Source organism: Trachypithecus francoisi, unplaced genomic scaffold (assembly GCF_009764315.1).
Source record: "Trachypithecus francoisi isolate TF-2019V2 unplaced genomic scaffold, Tfra_2.0 Lachesis_group15, whole genome shotgun sequence".
Lineage (NCBI taxonomy): Eukaryota > Metazoa > Chordata > Mammalia > Primates > Cercopithecidae > Trachypithecus > Trachypithecus francoisi.
Window position 1 is genome coordinate 91,578,653 of NW_022681460.1, and position 22,529 is coordinate 91,601,181.

The following is a 22,529-nucleotide window of genomic DNA, read 5'->3' on the forward strand; positions in this document are numbered from 1 at the left end:
GGTAAAAAGTATCTGTTACAATGACCCGGGCTTTACTATCCATGGCAAATCTCTCTAAATTATAGGCCTTTCCTCATGGAGACCATTTACTGTGGGCATAATACAAGGCTGTGTTCAACCGTGCCACTCTTTGAACTAGCTGCACCATGTTATTACCACACTAAACTGGAGTGGCCAGTTTTTCTATAAATAAATATTCTCCTTGCTGCGCAGATGAAAATCCTTAGTAGAAGTTCCTACATTATTGATTTGTTGGTTCCTAGCTTCTCTGCTGGGAATGTCTTTTGAGTTGTTTTGAAAAGAGAAGTCTTGTAAACACTTGACTGTTGCTGGACTCAAGAAAAATCCGATTAGCAGGGAATAAACAACATTATTACTCAGCTGGGTTCCCTGTAATTCCTCCGTCTCTGGGCCAGGTGGGTGGATGGGGGTGAAGAGGTTTCAAAGAGATTGCGTGTTCTTCCTGGATTCCATTTGTTTCTTTGCAACAGTCCTTTAATTTTTGTGGTGTTGGAAATGGAGCTAATAATGACTATTTGAACACAACTGGCTTCCTCTCTCTGAAGTATAACAAAGCAGAGATTGTTGGCTTTGACAAGACAAAAGTGGTTAGATGTTTAATCAGGCACTCTTTGAGACTCCCCATCACCCACAGAATATAAAGTCCAGGAACTCACTAGGAATTGGATAGCTCTTCACACAGCCTCCTAACACCATAAATACAGTTTATCTTCAGGGCAGTGGTTTTGTTATTGCTGTTTGTCTTGTTTTCTTTCTTTATAAAACACTATAAAGAGAAATGTATATTTGAGATATTAAAAGGTAGGATGTCTTGTAAAAGCCTCAGATGCCATCTGAATTCCTTCACTGACATCTCTTGGGTTTCTGCAGCTATATCCTCTGGCCCTGGCAACAACTTCCTGGCCAGGAGACCCTGGTCACAAACCTGTGCCACCAGAGTCAAATGAGCTCTGTGGATTACAGCTGAGTTCTAATCTTTCACACTCGTTCTGATGTTGCTGTCTTATATACTGGCTATCTCACACACCTCTAGGCTATTACCTGAATTCTCAGTCTGTTCACTCTTGCTTTAGGGCTTGACTGCATATGCTTCCCTAAGCTAGACTTCTTATGGCTGAGTTCCTGCTACCTCATAGCACCCTCTATTCCTGGTAGGGTCTACCTGCCTTACCGGGCAGCATGTGGCCACTGATGGCTACATCTTCTGCCATGTGCCCAACTGTTTGGCCTTTTACCCATTATAGCCTGATTCTCAGCCCTGCTACACACATGACTCACAAGAGAGCTTTTAAGAAATACTTATGCCGGGGCCCCACCCCTAAGAATTCAGAGTCAGTTGGTCTCATGTGATACTGATATTTTTAAATGAAACGTTCTTGCTATGATCTGAGCTATTTAGGGTGTTATCTCATAACACCCCTAAAATTCATATATTGAAGCCCTAACCCCCAGTGCCTCAGAATGTAACTGTATTTGGAGACAGCATATTTAAAGAGGTAATTAAGTTAGAATGATATTATTAGGGTAGACCCTAATCTGACTGATGTCCTAAGAGGAGGAAATTAGGGCACAGAGACAGACACATAGAAGAAATGTCATGTGAAGACAGTGAGAAGACTGCTATGTATAAACCAAGCAGAGAGGCTTCAGAAGAAACCCACTCTGTGAACACTTTAATCTCAGACTCCTATTCTTAAGCACTGTGAGAAAATAATTTTTATTTAAGCTTCCCAGTCTGTGGTATTTGTCATGGCCACCCTAGAAAACTAATATAGTCCTTAAATAGATTCAATAAGTAGCCAGGAGTGGAGACCACTAATCTAGTGGTTCTCAACCATCAAGTCACTTGGAGGGTTTGTTAAAGCACACATTATTGGATCCTACCCTCAAGGGGTCTGGCTCAATGTGTATCCTGGCCTGACAATTTGCATTTCTATCAAGTTCCCAGTGATGATGACATAGCTGATTCTAGGACCATATTTGCAAATCACTGTACTAACTTAGGTGTTGTAGTTGGTTTTTGAGTCTCCAGCTTCCCCTCTCAACTCCCAGTCACTTTATGGAACACCCTCAGTGCCCAGGGGTCTCTATATCCTTGGTCCTGGTTCTCCCTGGACTGGCTTGGTAAGCTACTCTTGATTCATACAAATACTTCCTTAGAAACATGGAAAATTTTTAATGAAAAAAACATATCTGGGAAGAGTTACGATCACAATAATCCTGTATATGTGTTTGTGAATTTATGTATCTTTCCATAAAGAGTCTCTGGCAACTACTAAAACTTGGATGAACTGGGTCACTACACATCTGAAGATCTGAATAAGTGTTTAAATCTTAATATCTTAATATTAAATGCATTTTATAGTTTCTGTGGGATTAATACTAGGTATGAAATTTTTTTTCTCGATTTATTAACATTTGCTTTGAAGAGCCAATAATAATAATAATGCTGTTTCATATTGCAGAGACTTTGCAATGTGCCAATAAGAGGATGTATATGAGACCCTTACTCATGTACTTTTCTCTTGTGAAGCTAATCACATTGGACTTTTAAGCCCATTCTTCCTGACTTCCAGTCTTTGACTCTGAATTAGCTGAGGCATGAGAACTTCACCGCAGGAAGGTCCTGCCCCTTGTTTGCTCCTAAAGGTTCCTTTAAAGTTCAACTTGACCAACCCACCATTGCAAGCACTTCAGAGGAGAAGACAGCCTTGCTGTGTCCAATCCACTTTAGTTTGCAAATTTCTTGTTGGTCACTTTTATGCCCCCACTGAATAGGACAGTGTGAAGCATGGATTAATTACGCAATAAATGGTTGTTGAATAAATCAGAAAATTATGGCATTCTGCACAGAATATGCTATTTCTCACCTTTGTGCCTTTGTGTGTGCTCTTCCGTTTCCTGGGCTGCTTGACCCTATTCTTTACCTAACTTGGACTTCAAGATTTAGGTGAAAAAGTTGTTATGAACAGAGCTTAGGCCCTAGCAGAGTCCCTAACTGTGCTCTTTCTCCCATTTGCTTTGAAATTCAGTGGCCATTGATTTAGTAATCCTATCAATAAGATAGGATCCTATCAATAAGATCAACCTTTAGAGAGCCCTGTGTAAAGTGAAGTCACATGGGTAATCTCATTTCATCTTCACAAGCGTCACCTGGTGGTGGCGGCGGGGAGGGGAACGCTTTTAAACGCTACACTTTTGAGCCCCACCTAAAACCGTTAAATCAGAACATCCAGAGTTGAGTGCTATAAATTATCATCTTATAAATGTCTTTGTGATTTCAATGTGCAGCCAAGATTGAGAATCACTGAATCAAAGGGTCCACATCTATGGCACCAAACATCAAACGTGAGTCTTCTTTTGATGAAATGAGCTCTTGCAACCTGGAAGAGATTTAAAAATAGTTTGGACAGTTCTCTTCCAATCTTGGTCTCTCAGCTCTGTTTTCATTTTTGTTTCATTTCCACTCCTCCAGGTTTCGGCTCTTCTCCACAGTTTGGAACCCAGTTCCTCCACCTGCTTCCTAGACTAAAACAATTTCAGTTCCCTCTTACTTCCGGCTATTCACTTCCCCAATTACCACGAGCTCTGCAAAACAGAAATAAAAACTATTCTCCAACCAGCTCTTGGGATGTCTCAGTCCGTCCCAACACTAGTATTTTAACTACCTTTTCAAAGAAAGTAAGTCACTTGAGAGAAAGGCTTGGCATGTCTTTTTAATCTTGGGTTACAATCATTCAACAAATGCAAGCCCATTACTTTCTCAGTGATAAGTCTGGAGGCATAGATGATGTAGGGATTTGTAAATTGGGTTAAATACTTTGTAGTTTCCTTATTGGGGGCCCTTGACACATTCTATACTGGGGAGATACAGGTTCAGAGAAGCATTTGCAAAAGATCACAAGGGCTGCAAATAAATTCAAGGAGACTAAGAATTAGGAGACTATTGGAGACAAAGATCGGAGTTGTTAAGAAACAAATGGGAAAATATTTTAGAGATAGCATCTATAAGGCAGCTTAAGATGATACAATACTCCGTTCTCTGTGTTGTTGCATTCCATGAGGGAATTAGATGTCACTGTACAGGGGACTTCCAGATTTTAAAATGTGTTATGAAATAAGAGTATTTTAACATCTTCTTAGAGAGTACAATTTATCACTTCTCAGCCTTGCTTTCCTTTTAAAATTAAACATAAAGTTGGCTCTTAAGCAAAGAATGGGAGTAGGGAGCCAACGGTAATTAAATATAAACTGGGTTTCTCCCTTTGATCAAAACTGGTTTCTGATGATGTAAGTGTTCTTTTTTTTTTTTTTTGCAAACACAGAAAATGTTTTATATCCAATAAACAGCTAGAGGTTTTAAGTCAGCTGGAAGTAAAAATTTAAAAAATTAACATTAATATGTCTCATCTTTTTCTTTACGCTGTTGCTTTGTGCATATCTCTGCATATGTTCATTATAATTTGAGATCTTAAAAGTTGTTAAATCAATTGACACCTGAAAGTTACAATGTAGTGAAACTTCTAGAGGCTGTACACCACATTTCATGCATAGATTACTGCTCAGGGTCCACTAAACTTCCCGGCATTCAGTGACTTTTCCAGTGAAATCTTAGAGGAGTTCGTGGAGAGCCCTGTGTAGCCATTTTTAGGTTGGCCATGTTACAATATGCCTAGCACAGTCCTAATTTATGCCTGTAACCCTGGCCTAGTTTTAACCTTGCTCCTGTCATTTTCAAAACTGTCCTGATGTAGACTATGACTCATTTGATTATCCTAGCTGTGAAGGATAGAACAAATGCTTGTATTGTGAATGGGCCAGGATTCTCTAAAAAAAGACAGTTCACTTTTCCTTTCCTTCATCACTCTCTGAGTAACTGAGCTGTGTGAGGCAGGGTCATGGGCTACAGAGAGTTGGGTTTGGGAATGGCCAAATGAAAGGAAATTGGGGTAGCAGGAGAAGATTAGAGTTCTAAGACTAGATTTCTGAAATCTCATAATACATGACAGGAGTTATAAGAGAGCAAGTGAAGTTTACCATTAATAATATACCAGTGGATCTGGGCAAAAATATTGAAACAGGACATTCACTTGTGCTGAGAACCAATCTTAACATCTCACTGGCAAACTGAGTTAGTACCTGCCTAAAATTCCAGCATATCAATGATAAAAATCAAGTCAGATATGGTGGCTCATGTCTGTAATTCCATAACTTTGGAAAGCTGAGGCAGGAGGATCACTTGAGGCCAGAAGTTGGAGAGCAGCCTGGGCAACATAGCGAGACCCTGCCTCTAAAGGAAAATTAGCAGAGCATGGCGGTGTGCACTATGTCTCAGCTATTCAAGAAGTTGAGGTGGGAGGATCACTTGAGCTCAGAAATTTTAAGGGGTCAATGACATTTCTGAAGGTGAGAAATCCAGAGGACAGGAAAGCCAAGTTGGATGGAAACCTAAGCAGGCAGGCAGCATAGGGAGAGGAAGGAACCGGCCTCAGCATCAGTGAGCTGGCTTTTATTCTCATGCCTTATCCTCTATAGCTAATGACTCCAGCAATCTTGAACAAGTGGACTAACCTCTCTGTCCCTTGATTTTCTGATCTGGGAAATGAGAAGGATCAAGCTTTATTTCACTATACCACTAACAGAGATACTGTTTTACTTTATAACTGGAAATCTTATTTCAGTATTTTTTTTTCTAGCCAGAAGCTTCTGAAAGAGAAGGAGCAAATCTGTATCCCTCAATTATTTATGGAGCATTTTCTTAGACTAGGTCACCCCTGGCTAGACTGAAACTTACTACTGCTTGTCAAAAAGAAACTTCAAAATTGTGTTGTATGTATTTTTGCCTTAAAATCCATTTTGATTCAGATGACATATGTATATACCTATACAAATAATGACATTATTTTATTTTTATTTTATTTTTAGAGATACGGTCTCACTCTATAGCCCAGTTTGGAGTGCAGTGTTGTGATCATAGCTTACTGCAGCTTCAAACTCCTGGGCTCAACTGATGTTCCCACCTCAGCTTCCTGAGTAGCTTTGACTCCAGGTACACAGCAGCATGTCCAGCTATTTTTTTTTTTTTTTTTTTTTTTTTTTTTTGAGACAGGGTCTCACTATATTGCTCAGGCTGCTTTCCAACTCCTGGCCTCAAGTGATCCTCCCACCTCAGCCTCCCAAAGTGCTGGGATTATAGGCATGAGCCACCATGCCTTAGTTGGTTTTGATTTTTGTGGCTTCACAGATTCATCTATAAGAGAAGAAAAGAATCCTATTGAACCCTTGAAAACAGACATCTAGATTCATTTTTTGTTACATAAACACAGACTTAACATTTGAGGAACTAACTAGTCTCAAATGCTAGAAGTCAGCGATACAAGAAAAATGTTGTTTATGTTAAAAAGGAAAGCATAACGAGTTTCTGAAATCAGTCTGATAAAAGATGTCAATACTGATATCCCAAAATTGGAGAATTTTTAGAAATGCAAAGTAAGTAAATATTCTTTTTAACTCCATTTTCTAAGGCAGTAGATCTTTTTACTCCTCTCCCCACTCATACTCCACAATATAGTGTCTTACGAACAAAAGCCTTGCTTCTCTAACGGGGTTCTAAAATTGTCCAACAACATGGATATTAACTGCGAGCTTGTTAGAAACACAGACTCTCAGACCTTACTCCAGAGCTACTGGATCAGAACCCACATTTTAACAACTCTCCTAGTGATTTTCATGCACAGTCAAGTTTGAGGAGTACTGCACTGGAGAACATTTGGCTAGAAATAGAAGAGATCATAAAAACAACCTTGTCAAATAGAGAAGTAAGTGAAATTAAACTGCTTTGTGCTTGCCACTAAAAGGAGAAATTGTATTAATCCTCTGAGGGTCTGTTTCTTTTTCTCCTGTGTATGCACTGATATCCATTTCCATCTTTCTTTGCCACTTGCTTATAATATCTTTCTCTTTTATACTATATATGATGCTTACATGTAATTATGCTTAAACTGTATAATTGCTATCACTTTGCAAAATTTCAAACTTCCTCTAATATTACTTCACTCTGAAGCCTAGGATATGCTGTGTTTACACAGCCTCTGTTTCCTTTTCTCTGACACTCCTTCCCCCATTAAAGCAGACATAATACAAAATAGAAGAATGGTTTGGCTTGGGAATGTACTGATTCTGGGAGTGCAGCCATGGAGCCAGAATTGGATGAATGATACGAGGGGTACAGTGAGACCTGGGATCTTCATGATCAAAATGAGGGGCATGTTTTAGTTATGGGTAACACAAAATTTTGCTGCGGTATAAACCATAGCTGATGAGAATGTTTGTTTTAATCTGCTTTTAGGGCTGAACTGTGGCATTCTCTTGGTTGTTAGTGCTTTCTGGAAGAACCATAAATGGAAGGAGAGGCTTAGAAATTTCTTTTTCTTTTCTACTACATTTCCAATGATACATTGTAAAGCTTCTTCCCCATTAAAATTCAAATAAAGGATATAAACCCATCCTGATTAACACAAAAGAGATGAAATAATATAGTTATAGAGTGGAAAGAACAAAAGCTTTAGAATCAGACTTACTGGAGTTGGCATCCCATATCTGTCACTTTACAAACTGTAAACTGGATCAAATTCTTGACCTCTTTGAGCCTCAGATTTCTCATCTGTGAAATGGAGATTGTGATCCTTATTTTGAAGAATTGTTTTAGAGAATGAAAATAAATAATGTATTGGAGGCCCTGGAATAGAAATTGATATTTAATCATTCAACTAATATTCATTATCTTCCTTTCTTCCTATTCTGAATCAGTGGGCAGGATTGTTTAATATGACTAGCTAAATAACCACTGAGAGATAGTCATTGCTGTGATTGAAAGCCAAATTGGTAAATGTGATCCGCACACAGAAATGTTATATACAGATGCATGAATATTGTTTGTGTGAGTTACACTGCTGTGCTGAGGGAATAGGGCTGATTAATTTGAATAAACTTTAAGATTGGTATAGTTCTACAATTCTTCTGCAGTCTCCAAAAGGAAAGAAAGAACCATAGAAATCTTCAAATATTTTCCAATGTTTAGGTGGGACCCTTCCTTTATACTGTTTCACTTTTGAAGACTATGCAGGAAGTATTTTTAAAAGGAAACATTACTGAAATGTATACATGAATATAACTTTTCTATAAAAGTCATTGTTGTCTCATATATTGAGGCATAAGTTTAACATTTAACTACTTATTGTGCCAGAGTACTGAGTTAGGTGTTAAGGATACATGAGTCAACAAAAAAGACAGTTAATAAATAAATATAATTGCAAATGTTGGTAAAGTACCAAAGAAGAAAAAAGGATATTGTCACAATGTAGTTCCGAAGCCTATAACCTTAGTCTTCCTATCTGGAAAAAAGCAGTCCTTTTTTGCCCCCCTTTTCTCTTTACACAAGTTTAGCTTGGGTTCATATATCTCTCATACTTTGTAAAAACACAGCTTTTAAGGCATATTTTTCTTGGTGTTTGGGATTAAGTTTCATTCAGCTTCAGATTCCTTAATTCTACTAAATCTCTTTTTAATTTTTCTTCTATAACCTGATTCTAAGTGCAAATTTGCATTATATGGGATTTTTTTTTTTTAATAGGAAAAGAGAAACTGAGACTAAATTCTAGCTACTTTATCCTTGTCTACGATAGGTCTACTAAATTGTTCATGTTCAGAAAATGGGAGAGCAGAACCATAATCCAGGGACAAAGAAGATTTTGTTTGTCAGTTTACAGCTGGGCTGGCCCCATTAGCAGGCAGTTTGTTTAACCAAGGTAAATAGGATTTCAGCTGGATCCTGAAGTGAGCATATGTAGATGGGAGAAAACATTGTGGTAGATGATGACTCAAATTGTCAATGCCTCTCTATATCCATACCCTTTGACTTCCCAGACTCCCATTAAGAGGTGGAAGTTATTTTACTACCTCTGAATCTGAGCTATATTTGTGACTTGTTTTAGTCAACAATTAGGAGGAAGTGAGTTTTATGCCACTTCTAAGCCCAGGCTTCAAGAGGCCTTGTATTAATCTTGCCCATAGCTATGAAAATGAGCTAAGGTATCCTGTTGGTAGATGGATACATGTGGCTCAGCTACCTCTATCACCCCAGACAACAACCTGACTGTTGCCAGACATATGAGCAAAGCCATCCTAGACCAGCTCGTTGATTGTGAATGCATGAGTAAACCCAGTCAAATCTGGGTCAGATGAGCAGAACTACATAGCTGAACCATAAATTCAAAGCAATAAAAAAAATTCTCAGTTTTAAACTTCTGATTTTGAGGTGATTTGTCTTGCAGCAATAACTGCTTATAAATATTTGCTACTTGAAAAATTCCATGGTTTCCTAAGGTGATGTCTATTTTTCCTTTTCATCATCTCATTTTTGTATGAATTCCAGCCTTAGCAAAATTATTTTATCCTTTGGTTGGTAAGAAAATCCGAAGGCAGAAGTGTGCAGTGAATGTTTCATAATAAAACTTTTAGGAAAAAAGCATGTGTATGTGTACATATCTGTATACGTAAGTATACATATATATACACATATTTGTTTATTATACATTTTACATATAAAGTTTATAAATGTAATATAGTAAAGTATAATAACACAAATTTATAAATAGTAAAATATATAATACCCTTTTGTAAATTCCACATATCAATTGATTTTAACAGTATACTTTTGTCATTTTTTTTTAGAACTCCTGTATGCATAACCAACTTATGGTTGCAATGCTACCATGATTTCACAAATGATTAGATCCCAGTCTGCTACCTCTTTTCCCAATAAATTTGTTACCATTAAATCCTATACATGATTTATTGTTGAACTATTGCTAACCCTTGTGCAAAGTTATGTTCATTAAATTGAAATCTCTTTCGGCTTTAATATTAGGCGCAACACACTGTTAAGTTTAACTGGCATTATTAACATTCTCTCCATCATTTTCTTTAGTGTAAATAATCAACAGAACACTAAACCAAGTCCTGATTTGTAGTGTTGGCTCCTTTCTTTTGTGAAGCATTGCCATCATGACCATTTTCAAGCTACTAGGTTGATGTGACTGAACACAGAGTGGGGAAGAGAAGCACAGTAGTACACCATCATATAATATTTCTGCCATGCTGATACAATAGAGTTAAATAGCCTCAAAAGCATAAGTATTACAAAATATAGTAAAATAATTAAAAAGTGAAGAGTTTTGGGTACTTATAACCCTTATTTTTAATATAATTTATTGAATTATAAGTTTATATAATTTTTAATGATGGGCATGTTCAACAACTGACTTGTTAAATTTCTAAAAGTGTTAAAATGACAATCTGGGATGGGTGATTAAAAATTAATACAAATATTAATAGTCAAGTGAGGTGGCCTTAGCATACCCCTGCTGAAGGACATTGGAAACACCCAGTGGTTCTAATTATAATGATAACTCCCATGCATCGAATGCTCACTAAATCCCAGATACTGTTCTAAGTACTTTAGTGAGGTGATCTGGAGGAGTTGACAGGGAAGATGGAAATCTAGATGACATGAGCTTACATACAAAAGCGATATTCAGCGTTGATGGTGGAACAGTGGTGTGGAAACACCTTGGTGATGCCAAGATTTCAATGTTTAGAAACTGAATGTGGAACAGAATCTGTAACCTCCTCCAGAGAGTTCCCAAATGAAATAATATCAATGGCAACAAATTTGACCTTTAATTGGAAGCAGTTTCAGAATTCTACATAGATGGATTTAATGGCAACAATATGGCTGGAAGATAAATTGCAGACTCATCTGGAAGCTGAGTTTGCATCACAAGTAATGTTTTTACTTCATACATGTTTTGGGTCAATAAAAATAGTGAGTTTGTAATGTAGTTTATGTTCATGCTGCTTGAGTTTGAGAAAGGATCAACTTTCTAGAGATTATTATACTGTTACATTGGTGTAGCTATAGGATCACTGATAGAAATTCCAGGGGCCAACCACCCATCTCCATCAACCACTTGGTGTTACTGGAATGAAAGTGTGATTGCCTTCATCATTGTAGGTGTGTGATAAGACTAAGAAAACAGTGTCAGTGACATAAACTGATGACCACTTGAGGTGTCTCCTTTCCCTTTTCATAGTCTTGGTTTCCTGTGACTGAATCTTCCCAAAGTCTTTTGTGAAGCCACAAGTTACCCAAGGCAGTACAACGGGCATGCGTTAGCATCCATAAAATTGGCCTCTTGAATTGTTTTCAGGTTCATTGCTCCTCTCATCTTCTTTTAGTCTCATTTTCTTTCTCAATAATACTTTCAGCTGGTGTTGGAAAAACAAAATGATGACAAAGATGCTCAGGAAACTCCAGAACACCTGACACTATGATTCATTCCCACGTTTTAAATAGTTTTTTTTTTTTTTTTTTTTTTTTTGAGTGGCCTCAGAGGGCATGATTAGTCACAAGTGAGAGGTACCGATGAGCGTTGTCTAGTGTGGGGAAATGTGTTAGCATATTACATTTAAAAACTCTTCAAATTAATTTATGTATCACTGTTATGTGTGACTAAAGTAGTACTCAACGGTGGGTTGTAGGAAATTTGGAAGATTAATCAACATATAATTTTTGAGCTCCTACCACAGGAAGGACATTTAGGTAAGTGTTGTGATGAATAAAAAGCTATGTAACACCATTATACCTGCTTTTAGAAATGTTGCAGATTAACTAGGGAGAAAAGATGTGATTATGTGAAAAATCAGAAATAATAAAAATGAAAACATAATAAGTAGCACAGAATAATTATTGTAGAGGAATTGAAGAGATGGCTATGGATTGGGGCTTGGGAATGATATCATTGAGAAGGCGAGAGCTGAGAAGTACTTTGAAGAATGAATGGGGATTTTATAAGATTAGATAAAGGAGCAGGGTATGGGTTATGTGTACATAAAGTACACAAAGAGAATTTGGCACCAGGGTGAATGTAAGAAAGTTTGAACCTTATCCTGTAGGCAATGGGCAGCCATTGAAAAGTTAATGTCCAAAGTTTTAATGAAAGATGCTTTTCCAGGGGACCTAGAACATTGGAACTCAAGGGAATAAGGTAAAGGAAGATTGCGCGTTGGAAGATGTGATGGAATGATGAGTAAGGAGTGAGAAAGAGAAATAAGATAAAAAAAAGATACTAGAATTAAGCATTAAAATAGGAACCGACTCACTGGGAGAAAGCATGAATCTAGAGTTGGAACTGGAATAGAACACAGAGCAAGACCAGCCATTGTAAAGTCAAGTCTTCTCTTTTCCCTTTTAAAAATTGTATTAGTTTTATTAAATGTTCCATATATCTGAAAATATTTACAAAATATGCATAAGGTATAAGAACAGCAATCAGGTATAAGAAAACGATCCAGATTTTATGAAGTCTACAGTTTACTTAATTGACAAGACCTTCTTTAAAGAAAAGAAGACAAAATCATGAATACAAAATGGGTTATAAGACTGTATATTTCTCTAGAGTTGGAAAATAAATTACAAACGTTAAAAAAAAGAGTTACTAGAAACTTTACAAAATCCCAGAAAATATAATTTTAATTTAGTTATTTATTTTTGCTTTATTTTTAGTTGCATAATGGGGGAAAGGTGTAGAGTCTCATATCCCTTTGATGGTTAGAAGTTGTAACGAAAGAGTTTGCTGTAGCCATGAATATGATTTTCTGAGACCCAGTTGTGAAGAGAAAAATGATTGAGGAGAAAATGGCAGAAAGTATAGCCCCCCACCAGACTACTTCTCATAATACTTTATATCTGTGTCAATTAAGCAGAATAATGTGGGATTCTGAGATTTAACCTGAACAGTGCACTGTTTATGCCTGGAAATCCACGCTGCACTGTATAGGGTTACTCATGTCATGCATATGTACTTGCCAGTTGTGCTGGAGTGTGATGATATACACTGTAGGTAGGAAGCATAGGCAGGGGAGTACAGGAAGGAGGGAAAAATTGAGGCATAATTTTTGGGGAGTCTTTGATGATGCAATCTTCCTTCATGTATTTTCTAGATAGATGGTAGTGAAAATTTAAGCATATTTTGCAACAAGAATGTATTTGTGCATATTTATGCAATTTAAAATGATATATAACTTTGGCGGAGGGAGAAAATGATGTGGATTTGTATGTTCTCATACGAAAATGTGTCTGCCTTTTAAATTTTTATCTTTTCTATTTTTAATTTTTTTAAAATCAAAATCAAAACTGCAATGAGATACCATCTCACATCAGTTAGAATGGCAGTCATTAAAAAAATCAGGAAACAACAGGTGCTGGAGAGGATGTGGAGAAATAGGAACACTTTTACACTGTTGGTGGGACTGTAAACTAGTTCAGCCATTGTGGAAAACAGTGTGGCGATTCATCAAGGATCTAGAACTAGAAGTACCATTTGATCCAGCCATCCCATTACTGGGGATATACCCAAAGGATTATAAGTCATGCTGCTATAAAGACACATGCACACGTATGTTTATTGCGGCACTATTCACAATAGCAAAGACTTGGAATCAACCCAAATGTCCATCTGTGACAGACTGGATTAAGAAAATGTAGCACATATACAACATGGAATACTATGCAACCATAAAAAAGGGTGAGTTTGTGTCCTTTGTAGGGACATAGATGCAGCTGGAAACCATGATTCTCAGCAAACTATTGCAAGAACAGAAAACCAAATACCCCATGTTCTCACTCACAGGTGGGAACTGAACAATGAGATCACTTGGACACAGGAAGGGGAACATCACACACCAAGTCCTATTGTGGGGAGGGGGTAGGAGGGAGGGATAGCATTAGGAGATATACCTAATGTAAATGACGAGTTAATGGGTGCAGCACACCAACATGGCACATGCATACATATGTAACAAACCTGCACATTGTACACATGTACCCTAGAACTTAAAGTATAATAAAAAATATATATATATATATATAAAACCTAGATTACAGAACAAGGTGAATAGAAAAGACTTTAATTTGCATTAAAAGAAGTACCCACATAACCACCTACCCACCCAGAAACCAAACACACACACACACACACAGACACACACAGATGCCTCATAAAAACATGTGAAATAACACACATTAAACCATTTCTTAATAGCTGTTAAACCACAGGACCAGAGAGATGAGATTGGTATTGGGGAATAAGAAAGTTTTTACTTAATCTAACTCTTTTATTTTTTACTTTGTACAAAGACTATCTATTTTAGTGAAATAAAATTTAAAGACATGAGCCAGAGATACAGCAGTGACTGAGACTGATTGAACTACAAAAACTCAAGTTTTTCTGAGCCATATTCAGTTATCCACATTCTGTGTCTTAGTCTGTTCAGGCTGCTATAACAAACAACATAGACTGAGTGGTTTACAAACAACAGAAATTTATTTCTCACAGTTCTAGTGGCTGGGAAGCCTAAGACTAAGGTACCAACAGATCAGTGTCTAATGAAGGTTGTTTGCTAGATGGCTAATCTTTTTGCTGTAGGCTCATATAACCAAAGGAACAAGGCAACTCTGATAATGACACTAATCCCATTCAGAAGGCCCTGCCCTCATGGCCTAATGACCCCAAAAGCCTAAGCTCCTAACACCATTACACTGGGGAGTAGACTTCAACATACGGCATTTGTGGGGACACAAACATTCAGGTCAAAGTAGTTTATAGTTTTGCTAGTCACTTTTAGTCAGCTCTGAAAACTGACATGTGCAAGTGGGTTCTACAGTTTCAAATTACAAGAATGTGAAGTGTTGCATGGTACTCAAAATTTTATTGTGGGGGTACACAAAAGCCTCCCTGGGTTATTAGAAAAAGAAAATAGACTATTGTATATACAAAAGATTTTAAAATGAAAAGGGCTATGAAAAATAAGTGGCTTTGTTACTATTGCTTTAATAATTACTGTCCTCTATAAGTAAGTGTTATGTTCTGTTTAAAGTCTTGAAACATTCTAATTTTATAGAAGCGTATACAACCTTTTTCTTCTGTAAAATTTTTACTAAATATCTTTTTCATTTAGTTTTTTCTAATGGCTTTGTGCTTAGAAACCATACGGCATTATTAGACAATAGAATCCATGTCCTTAGCTAAAGCATACTTTAAACAAAATGGTATGGCCTATCCTTTACCAACAATTCCAGTGTTAGATGAAGAAACCATATATACATATTTCTATGGTTTGGAAATGGTTTGTTTGGTCCTTTCAAGTTTCATGTTGAAATCTGATCCCCAGTGGTGGAGACAGGGCCTGGTGGGAGGTGTTTGGATCATGTTGGGGGGAGTGGAGTGGATTTCTCACGAATGGCTTGGTATCATTCTCCGGAGAGAGAGTGAGTTCTTATTCTTAGTTCTTAGTTCTTAGAACTGATTGTTGGAAAAAACCTGACGCTTTCTCCTCTTGTTCTTCCTCTCTTCACCATGTGATCTGCAACCACCAGCTCCCCTTTGCTTCCATCAAGGGTGGAAGCAGCCTGAGTCCCTTGCTAGAAGCAGATGCCAGCACTCTGATTCTTGTACAGCGTGCAAAATCATAAGCCAAATAAATATTGATTTTTTATAAATTGCCCGCCCTCGGGTAATCCTATATAGCAACACAATGGACTGAGACACACTCATATAGATAGATATAAATATTTAAGAAAGAGCTTATTTATAAATTTGACTATAAAACAATATAAGCATATAATAGGTAACTTGGAAAATACTAGCATAAATAAGAAAACATTTCTCAAATTTATCAATTATATAAGCTCTTAACTAATAGTTCAGTATATCTCTTTTTAGTCTTTAAATTTTTTTACTTACACATGCACACACATATCACACACACTTTTTCTTTTCAAAATTGAAGTCATACTCTTGTCATCATTATATATCCTTTTTTCCTTATTCTGAGCATTTTCTTATAAAGTTAAGTATTTGTAAAATATGTTTAATGATTATATAATATCTCATCATATGGCTATATTAAATATAATTTATTCCCATATTGTATTAGTCAGGGTCCTATTAGAAAATAGGTGACCCACCCAAATGGTACAACCAACAGGACTTTATAAAAGGATAATTCACAGATGTATGGGCATGGTCAAGGATACCAAAAGGCAATGATAAAGCACTGGGAGTCATTATCATCCAAGCTTGAGAGGGAGTGGGGTAGAATGGTTGTCAGAATCCTCAGAGAGGTATAGCTGTCAGAGTAGATCTCTGGTACAAGCTTGGCAGGGAGGGAACAAGGGAAATATACACCCCAATTTCTCTCTGCTTCTGCCTTCCAGTCTCCTGATGCTGCTTCTCCTTGGTCAAATTCAGTTTGTCAAATTCAGTCAGAGTGCAAAGAAATCTTTGACATAGAGCCCACAGAGGTCAGCCATCCTTGGAAGAGAGTTCAATGAAGAGGGTGTGGAGTATATCTAGACTAGGAAATAGCCATCACACTTTTTAAAAAGTATTTCCCCCTCTACGTTTTCACTATTATATAAATAAGATTGTGAGAAATGCTATTGCACAAAAAACTTACTATCTAATTCTCATTACAGGGTAAGTTTAATTACAATATTAGGCAAGTATCTTGAATGAATGAACAATCAGCCTGCTCTGTTGATCATGAGATACAATGGAAAAATAAACCTGCTTCAAGCATCCCATGAATGATTAAAATCATGTTATCTAATGAAGAATCAATAGTCCTTGTTTTGCTCCATAGCTGACATTAATAAGGCCCACAGGGTAGGAATTTTGATTTCCTATCTAGGAATCCATTCCATACAGCCACACCCAAATGGCATTTTATATCAGTTAGCAAAATGAGGCAAAGTCACAGACTACTGACCTCAAGCTATTTCTGTTGTCCAAAGAAAATCAGAGTTGGCCGGGCGCGGTGGCTCAAGCCTGTAATCCCAGCACTTTGGGAGGCCGAGATGGGCGGATCACGAGGTCAGGAGATCGAGACCATCCTGGCTAATACGGTGAAACCCCGTCTCTACTAAAAAATACAAAAAACTAGCCGGGCGACGAGGCGGGCGCCTGTAGTCCCAGCTACTCGGGAGGCTGAGACAGGAGAATGGCGTGAACCCGGGAGGCGGAGCTTGCAGTGAGCTGAGAGCCGGCCACTGCACTCCAGCCTGGGTGGCAGAGCAAGACTCCGTCACAAAAAAAAAAAAAAAAAAAAAAAAAGAAAATCAGAGTTAAAAAAACAAGTCAAGACTTCTAGGAGGACAAAAGAAAGAACCCAGGTTTTTATGTTCATACTTTATTCTGTTATTTTTCTTAAAAAGAACTCAGTATGAAAGGAAACTCAATTGTAAAACCGTTTAATCTTTATAGCATAGGTCTTTAAAGCATGGTTGGATTTGGCCCTGGCAATAGCTTATAAACAGTAGCTCAATACACTCTTAGAAACGAGCAAGATAAAATTATGCCTCTGTCATTCACTTGTCATAGAAGGTTGACTATTCAACAAATCCTGTGCTGTTATCTGAGGTGCTACTTACATGAATTTATATGACCTCTGCTGAAAAGTCTTTTGACAAAGATATATTAAATTACCTATTTTTCTTTATGAGAGAAAAAGTTATTTTTAAGTGTAAATAAGAGAATGTTGTTTCTTCTTTTAATCCATCAAAATAGCAGGGTATGATGGAGAATTTCCTAACTAAGGATGTGAGAACATGGCAGCATGAGAGTTTTACATCCATCCCAATACAGGGCTAGGGTTTGGGAAACATTGGGAAACTTTTATCTTTTACTTCTTTGACTTACTCCAAAGAAACTCTTAAGTAGGCTGGGGTGGGTCTCTGGTGGTGGTTGTTGTTTTCTGTGTGTGTGAGTGTGTGTCTGCTATTGAGCTATAGGAGTTCCTTACTATTGGATGTTAGACACTTTTTAGGTATATGGATTGCAAATATTTTATCTCACTCTATAGGTAGCCTTTTCATTTTGTTGATCGTTTCCTTTGTTTTGCAGAGCATTTTAGTCTGATAGAATTCCACTTATCTATTTTTGCTTTTGTTTCATGTATTCTTGGTGTTATATCAAAAAATAAGTATTGCCAAAGCCTACCTCAAGAGCTTTTCCCCTCTTTTCTTCTATGAGTTTTATGGGTTGAGGTCTTCTGTTTGAGTCTTTAATCCATGTTGTGTTGATTTTGTATATAGAATAAGATAAGAGTTCAATCCCATTCTTTTGCCTGTGGCTATCTAGTTTTCAGAACACCGTTTGTTGAAGAGACTTTTTCTTATTGCATATTCTTAGTATACTTATCAAAGACCAGTTGTATGGCAGCATTAAGTAGAGCATAAAACTCTTTTTGGAAAAATAAATCTCAGTTGACTAAATATGTGTAAATTTATTTCTTGATTTTCATTCTGTGTCATTGGTTTATATGTCTGTTTTTATGCCAGTACCATGTTACTGCAGCTTTGTAATATAATTGGAAATCAGGATGTGTGATGCATCCAGCTTTGTTCTTCTTGCTCAAAATTGCTTTCGCTATTCAGCATCTTTTCTGGTTCTATGTGCATTTTTAGGGTTGTTTTTTCTATTTTTGTAAAAAATTTCCGTGGGATTTGATAGGGATTACATTGAATCTGTAGGTCACTTTAAGTAGTATGGACATGTTGACAGTATTAATTCTACAACTCAGTAGCAAGAAACCCACAAATAATCCTGAATAGACATTTCTCCAAAGAACACATACAATGGCCAAAAAGTATATAAAAAAGTGCTTAGCATCACTAATCACTAGGGAAATGCAAGTTAAAACCTCAATGAGGTGTCATTTCCCATGTATTAGGATGGCTATTATCCGAAAAACAAAAGATTACAAGTGTTGGTGGGGATGTGGAGAAAAGGGAAGCCTTATACACAGTTGGTAGGAATGTTAATTGTGCAGCAACTGTGAAAAACAGTAAGGAGTTCCTCAAAAAATTAAAAATAGAACCACCATATGACCAAACAATCCAACTTTTCGGTATATATCCAAAGGATATGAAATCACTATGTCAAAGAGATATCTGCACTTCCATGTTCACTGCATTATTATTCACAATAGCCCAGTTATGGAATCAACCTGAGTCCATACATGGATGAATTGATAAAGAAAATATAACATGTATATACAGTGCAATAGTATTCATCTTTTATTAAAAGGAAATTCTGCCATAAGTGACATAGATGAAACTGGAGGAAATGATGCTGAGTGAAACAAGAGAGGAACAGAAAGACAAATACCACAAAATCTCACCTACACGTGCAATCTATCAGACTTATAGAAGCAGAGGGTAGAACAGTAGTTGCCTAGGCTGGGGACAGGGGGAAATGTGAAAGTGTTGGTCAAAGGCAACAAAGTTTAAGTTATGCAAGATGAATAAGTCTTAGATATGTACTATGCAGCATGGTGCCTGTAACCATAACTGTATTGTATAATTAAAATTATGCTAGAAATGCTGACCTTATTTTAAGTGTTCTTCTTGCACATAAGACTAATAAAGAGAGCAAGAAGAAACTTTTAGAGGTGATGGATATGTTTATAGCATTGATTGTAGTGATAGTTTTCAAACTCATTAAGTCATAACATTTAATACATTAAATATGCACAGCTATTTGTATTCAATCATACTTCAATAAAGTGTGTTTTTATTTTAAATAGGATATATAGAAAGGAATGTTTCCAACAGGATCATTTTGTATCTTGTGCCTCAAAAAAATCTGTACAATCATAGCACAGCATAGAAACCTGGTAATTTGATTCTCTTCTTTTGATATTAGGCGCTGCCATGACAAAGAAAACCCACAACAATATTCATCACCAACATTCAATTTACATAACAAACCTTTCATAATATCCACAGTTAAAGAATCAGAGAGATTGACTTTATATGGAAAAATCTCACTTCTTTTTTCCTTCTATACCAAAAGTGAATCTTAGCTTTTGTTTAATTCAGTAAATATTATTATTGAGAACTTTACAATGTGTTAAATATTTTATGTATTTTTAATATTTTTACCTTCATTTTATATGCTCAGAGAAGTTAAGGACTGCATTCACCAAAGTGGAAGTGGTGGAGGAAGTATTTTATACCCTTTCACTCTTTTGCAACTAGGGAGGATTTACGAATTTGAGTTAAATGAAATTAACTGAACAAACATCATTGACTATAAACTATGCTGGAATAGTGTTTTTTACATTCAATGTACATGGCAAATATTCAGATATACTAAGATACAAATTACATAGTCCTTGTCTTCAATAACCTTAAAATCTAGTAGAGTAATAAGATAAAAGCTGAATTTTTTAAGTCTCTTGCAAGAGGAATGAGGTACTTTAAAAGAGAGAGACAGAGAAACAGTAAGAGAGAGAGAGTGATATCAAATGAAAATTGGAATGGGAAAATGGGCCAAGTCATAGGAAAAGCGTCAAGTAAGTGAGACCATTTCATAAAAATTTGGAAGGTAACAGTCATATTTTTAAAAAGTGTTATTTTAAAATAGTTCTATACTCATGAGAAGTTGCAAATGAGTAGAGAGTTCTCATATACCCTTCACCCAGCTTCCCCAGTGGTAACATCTTACATAATCACAGTGCATTTTAATCAGCCCAGGAAATTAACATTGGTACAATACTGTTAACTGAGCTGCAGACCTCATTAGAATTTTTACCAGTTTTTATGTGCATTCATTTGTGTGCATGTGTGTGTGTGTAGTTGTATGACATTTTGTCACATGCATAGATTCATGTAAACATCACCACAATCAGCACATAGAACAGTTCCGTCACCACAAAGAAACTCCTTTGTGTTACCCCTTAACAGTAACACTCTTCTACCCAATTCTAACCCCTGATCTCTTCTCCACCTTTATACTTTTGTCATTTCAAGAATGTCATATAAATAGAATCAAATAATATGCAAGCTTCTGTGACTGGCTTTTTCATTTAGGATAACACCATGATGACCCATCTAAGTAGTTGTACCTACTAACAGTTCATTGTTTTAAATTGCTGAATGGTATTCCATTGTATGGGTAAATCACAGTTTGTTCACCTATTCACCTGTTGAAAGGAGTCTGGCATGTTTCCAGTACTTGGAGATTACTGAAAAAGCTGCTATGAATGTATACAGGTTTTTGTGTATAAATGTGTTTTTATTTCTAAGACAAACACACCCAAGAGTGTAATTCCTGGGACATAGAGGAAGTGCATGTTTAGAGGTGATATTTTAATAAATTTGCAGTTCTTAACCAATATAAACATCCTTATATATCCATTATTTGTGAGTTTTCACAATTCTTTTTAATAATAAGAATTAGAGTTGCTATGACAAGGCTATAGGCATATTTTAAATGTCCTAATACCTATTTTGTTCTCAAGAATTCATGCTAATGTCTACTCCTTCCCACCATAATTATATGAGCAAGTCTATTCTCTAATTGCTCAATAGTGATGAATACCTTTTTAATTGTTGCTGATCTGAAAATCCAAAATTCGTGTCGTGTTTTAAGTTGCATTTTGATTTCTTATAAGTAGAGCATTTCTATGGAGTATTTGCATTTCTTCATAAATTTTCTATGTATGCCTTTTGCCCACGTTTGTATGCAGATTTAAAAATTTTCCTTACTGATTTGTTTATGTGTGTTTGTGTGTGTGCATGTGTGTGTGAGTGTGTGTAAAGGAAAATAATATAGTACCATGTATGCTGCAAATATTTTTAAAGTTTATGCTTTGCCTTTTAACCTTTGTAAAAAGTGCTTTTTGCCATAAATATATTTCAATTGTCCTACAGGCAAATCTAACATCTTTTTTTCCCCCTTAATATATGTAAGTACTAATGACATATAATTTCTGCTAATTATATGTAAATCAGTTATGAAGCATCCCTTCATTCTCTATTCTCTGAAATAATTTAAGTAACATTAGAGTTACTTATTCAGGAAATATTTGAGGGAAAAATTCTACTCATACATCCAACTGGGTAGGGTATCTAGAACAAAGAGAGAGTACTTCTTTGGTATCTCTCTTCATCTCTTATAGTATGATTGTTTCTTAGAACTTTCAATCTCTTCTTTAGCCCATTTTGCTATTTTGGCTCTACACATTTCCTTAGAAAATAATCCATTTTCCTTAGGATTGTCAAAGTTATTGCCATAGAACTGCACAAAGCACTACTTATGATTTAGTGATTTACATTATTCATGAGAACAATTAGAACCACGAATTAATGTTTTTCTTATCTGAGTGTTATGCAAATAAAAATAAAAAGAAACTACTCTTTCCTTAAATTTAGTGAAAATTTTCTTTTTTTCCCCTTTTCCACATTTTCCTCCAAAGAGGGAACATTTAACTCACATCCATTTCCACACACTTTTTTTTTCTTAATAATAATTTCTTTCACATCCTCTTTTCTCTACTTCCCTTTAATCTGAATTAAGTTTAGCCTTTTTTCCTTCTCTCCT

General features: G+C 36.3%; 2 long non-coding RNA genes across 3 annotated transcripts in view; both read left to right on the top strand.

Annotated features, from left to right (window-relative positions):
* LOC117098085 overlaps positions 1-22,529 on the top strand; it is a 57,488-nt gene that overhangs the window by 25,595 nt on the left and 9,364 nt on the right. The window lies entirely within an intron of this gene.
* LOC117098086 lies at positions 1,980-2,876 on the top strand. The gene is made up of 2 exons (XR_004443168.1): positions 1,980-2,145; positions 2,487-2,876. It is a non-coding gene; the product is annotated as an uncharacterized LOC117098086 (long non-coding RNA).